We start from the raw sequence: 4,713 nt of genomic DNA on the forward strand, positions 1-4,713 counted from the left end.
GATTATGCCCAAATAAATGTGTTAGTCTCTAAGGTGCCACAAGGACTCCTCCTTGTTTTTGCTGATACAGACTAACACAGCTAGTCTGAAACCTGTCATTGATTTCAGTGGGCTTTATATTAGGACCCTAGAGTTTGCCAATTCAAAGATTTGTTTCTGGCTGTTTCTTATTTTACACAGGAGCAATTAGCACATTCCTTACAAATAATATATACTTATAATGATATAATTATATTTTAAAAGCAAAAGTATCAACCATCTTGATGGTATTAACTTCCTGTGCTGTGTTGTCTGTTCTTTCTCACTGTCAGTCCAAATGCTAAGCATGATTAGAAGGAGAAGAGCTGGAAAAAAATGTCCATCAGTGTGAACCAGCAAATGTCAGGTTTACAGGTCAATGGACCTGCAGAAAAATGAAACTGGGGGGGGGGTGGGGGGGCGGAAATCCCCATTTGTCTGTAAAAGGGCATCTGAAATAATTGGCATGGAGCTCGAATTCACAGACATCCTTAACAACAGCAGCACATTGTTAAATGATTTGAAGATCTATCACATTTTCTCTCTGTAGCCTGGCCCAAAGTTCACCTCAAAGTCAAAGAGAATCTGTCCATTAGCTTCAGGCCTGTGTCAGTAACCTAGGAGGGCATCTCCTCCACCCCATCCCAAACCTGTGCCCATGTGATTGCTACAGAGAGAAGATTCACATTGGAGTAATGAAACCTCCTATGAGTTGCTTAGCTGGGTTTAAGATTTTGGGCTCACCCAAATGCAAAACTAATATTAAAACTTAGGAAGACAACTTATAAACTTCAGGTAGATAGTTGCCAAATCCTGGAACTTCATGCAAACCATTCCACTTATGCACGTGGTAAAACCCATGTGGTATCAGCCTATAAAGTGGTAGTAGGAGTCAGGCTTCACAATACTAGGTGATGGTCCATGGACTGCAATTTCCAGTCCAGCTGATCTGCATTCAATGCAGGACCAGAGGGAGTATGACCTTGACAATCCATGGCTCAAAGGGGTCATGCCCAATCAGGGATCACTGGAGCATAGTGGCATTCCAACCATATTCCTTTTCCTTGGCCATTCCTTTGCACCAGCTCTGCATCACTTGGGAATTTGACCTAAGTTGTTAGCTAATGTTTCAGGCCTTTCTGGGTTGTTTCCATTAGGAGGAGAAAGCGATGATAGATATTTCTTTGGTGCAATCCTGATTATCTACAAAGAATATACACAAAGTCCTATTTCCCTAAACACAGTAGAAACAAACAAGACTCAGCTTCTTTGCTCAAGAAATTCAAGTCTGCCTTTTCAGTGAATGCTGTGCCCAAAAGAAACTCGATGTTGGCTTTGTCCCAGGACAACTCTCCCCACTGCTTTTCTGGTTTTCTGATGGTTTTCTGCCTTGGGCATACCTAGACAGACAAAGCAGCAACCAATCAATTCCCCAGCCCATGCACCTGCAATCAGTCCCCAGGGAATCCCTTCACCCACATGGCTTAGCTTCTGCCTTGCCATGCTTAGCCTTGTCATGTTGGCCAGTGCCTTGGGCAGTAGTTTATATTGCTTCACATATAGCTACCTAAAGGGGCATTTTAACTGCTTCTTCCATTTTGGTGGACTGAAAAGTCTTAGTACACCCATCATTCATCTTTAACTAGGTCTGTGATTAATGACCATTAACACCTCCCAGTATAACATTCCTATATGGAGTATTCCTCTGGAGACTAGTTAAATCTGATGTATGACCTCTTTGTGCCTCTGTAACAATGCAGAAGGGGGGAAGCTGGGCGTAGGGTGTGATCCCATCTCTCTCCATTTAGCTATTACTAGCATACAGCATGGGGACACCAATGTCATCTCAAATACAACAAGCTGATTATTTATTTATTTATATTTAAAATAATGTGTCAATCAGTCCATTTAACTTTGTTTTCAGAGTCCTATGATTTCAGGTATATTTCAGTCCCCAAAAAGCTAATGATTTTCAAAAGTAGAGCCATTCCTCTTACATGTGGATCAAAGCCTTTTACTGAATATTTTTGAAAGAAGACAGTTACAAAGGTAGGTATTTTAATTGTCCCTCTTATCCTTGCAATAAGCGGCATTTGGCGTGTAATCCTGCAGGAGATGGATTTTGCCCTTTGAGTTGGATCTTGCTGTCTTTGCACATCCAGAGATGTCAGGAGAAATGTTGGGTGTACAAGAAGGCAGGATCAGACCTTTCATTTGCAGTCAGTTCTTAAAATGATCTGTCATGTTGTTGTCGGAATCCTTTTTTCCCCCAACATCGCTGCCCTCTAAGAACGGAGGCTGATATTTCATTCACATATCAAATTATAGTGTAGATGCTGGAACAAACAGACTAAACAGGCGGAGAAAAGGGTATTTTTATTTTTGAACGTCCATGTTCTTTTAGGCCCTGATGCTGCCTTCAGATGCGTAGTGAGAGATATTTACATTTGAGTGGAAATCAGCAGGGCTTTGCACAAGCACAAGGATCTGCCATGTGGGTCTGAGAGAAAAAATGGAGCCTGGATCTTGACATTGCTGGTTTAAATGAGAGAGGTTATGCGGAGTAGGTAGAGGTGCTTATGCAAATCAGTTGCTGCCTTTTCACCACAATCATGGTGCCGCATCGGATGATTCCACCATCTTCCTTTCCTGTTAAACCAAACTGGGTTAATTTCATAAAATATAAAGTATATTTTTGGGCTTTTCTTTTAATTCTTTATACTCTTACATATCCTTAGCATCTTCATAAGGAAAGCAAAGCTGAACGAATGCATTAAATCAGATGCCGAGACCGATAAGAATCCAACAACACTGAAAAGGCACAGAATAGAATCTGTTATAAATGATTTATTCTTCAGGATCAGGCGGTTAAAAAGGCAAAAAGCTTTATTGTTCACTCTTGCAAGAATGTCAGATCACTGGTCTAAATAAAGAATTTGACAGTAATAAGATTTTAAAAGTGAATATTTTCAGGTAGCAATGTCTGACATAATAAATAGAGGTCATAAAACTTTGATCTAAGTAAGTATATTCAAGGGATGTTAATAACCAGCTGGTCATTCATCTGAACTTTGAAAACAGATTTTATAGACCAATTTAATCAACAGCTATTAATTTAAGGTTTATTTGGTCATCTCAGTAAAACAATCCATTTCTGTCTGAACCTTTCTATTTTCCACCCAACTCTCTGCAATTCTTGCTTAATGAAGGAAGAGGGCATGATTTTACTACAGGCTTTCCCATAGAGATACACCTCATTTTCCTTTGTACCTATTCCAGGGTCAGAGAAATGTATAAATGACTTGTACTTTTGACAAGAAAGAAAATTGCTAAATAAGTACTAAAGAAAGGCACTATCTCCTGAATTACTTGGGATGGAACTTTCAGTACAGTGCAACACATGAAATATAATAGAAAAGCTAAGTTACTCACCCAACAGAAAATTAAGCATCCTTCCTATTAATGTGTATTGTGTTGGATTTAAATATGTTCCAGTCAGTGAAAAAAAATGGAAGGAATATAAGCCTAGCCATAATATGATTAGCAATTACATAAAAGATGCTTACATTGCTACACAGGACTAGTTTCTATATTTGCAGATTTTAGCCTTCACCAAGAAAAACCTAAATATTACTGTAGGGGACATGTGGTGTAGTGTATTTTAATGCCTTTGCTTCAAATTCTGAGAGGCCTGGGTTCAAATCTCAGTTCAGGCCTCGCTTGTAAATGGGGTTGATTATGCCATTCTTTGTTGTGTATATCAGAAAATTGACAGGATTGGTAGTTTAACAGAGGTACTGAGGCTGGGAGAGCAAGGATTCCTGAAGGCCAGGATTAAGAGGTGTATATAGAGAAGATTGTCAGACATTTACTCACCTTATGCTTGGTGCAAATCCAATATTTCTGGTCTGTCTGATAAATTAGCTTTTATCCTCTTTTGTATGGAATTATAGTGATGTCTACTGGCCACTGATGATCATCGCAACACTGTCCTGGGATAAACGCCAAAAATACTGTTCCTTTAAATCGTTCTCTAATACAGAGATTACAGAATGAATTCAGTCCATTACTACTTTTTTTCCAGGCATAGATGAAGCTCTTTACACCATAATTACAACCATACGTCTAGAGAGTGCCTGCTCTGTCCTGCAACTCAAGGACAGTTTCACAGCATCTTTCTTTCAGTTTGGGAGCTGGATGAGACCACTTTCAAAAAGAGTTTACCTCAGCCTCAGGACGCACTGAAGAGCAGTGCACTATGTGCTGCTTTACTTGATTGGCTTCTCACAGAGTTTCCCCAGCTCTCCCCACTATGAATGTTTCATACACTTTTCTTTTCCTTTCATCTTGCTACTGCAACAAATACGTCATGCAGAACCAACAAGCACCACTCACCTTGGAGACAAATCTTTTAAGATGTCCGTAACTGGAAAATCCTCCAAGACTTAGGTCCATGTTCTTATCCCAGTTAAATCCAGTCACTCCACTCCAATGGAGTGACTCTGGATTTACACCATAGAAAAAGATTAGAATCAGATGCTCAACCTTTGATATTCAGCGCATTTTATGATCAATTGGAAGACCTGGTTACACAGAGGAATTTACTATAGTGTTTCCTAGTACCAATATGACAGAAGCAGGTAGGGTGTAGTGTTATGCAGACAGTGTTCTAATTAAAATGTTCCTCGCTGGCTT

General features: G+C 39.7%; 1 long non-coding RNA gene across 1 annotated transcript; it reads right to left on the minus strand.

Moving 5' to 3' along the window:
- Positions 1–2,453: 2,453 nt before the first annotated feature.
- LOC141995618 (uncharacterized) lies at positions 2,454–4,471 on the minus strand. Its single transcript, XR_012641374.1, has 3 exons — positions 4,414–4,471; positions 3,895–4,010; positions 2,454–2,667 (listed from the first exon to the last, which is right to left on the minus strand). It is a non-coding gene; the product is annotated as an uncharacterized LOC141995618 (long non-coding RNA).
- Between the last annotated feature and the right edge of the window lie 242 nt (positions 4,472–4,713).

The sequence above is a fragment of the Natator depressus genome, chromosome 11 (assembly GCF_965152275.1).
Source record: "Natator depressus isolate rNatDep1 chromosome 11, rNatDep2.hap1, whole genome shotgun sequence".
NCBI classification, from domain to species: domain Eukaryota; kingdom Metazoa; phylum Chordata; order Testudines; family Cheloniidae; genus Natator; species Natator depressus.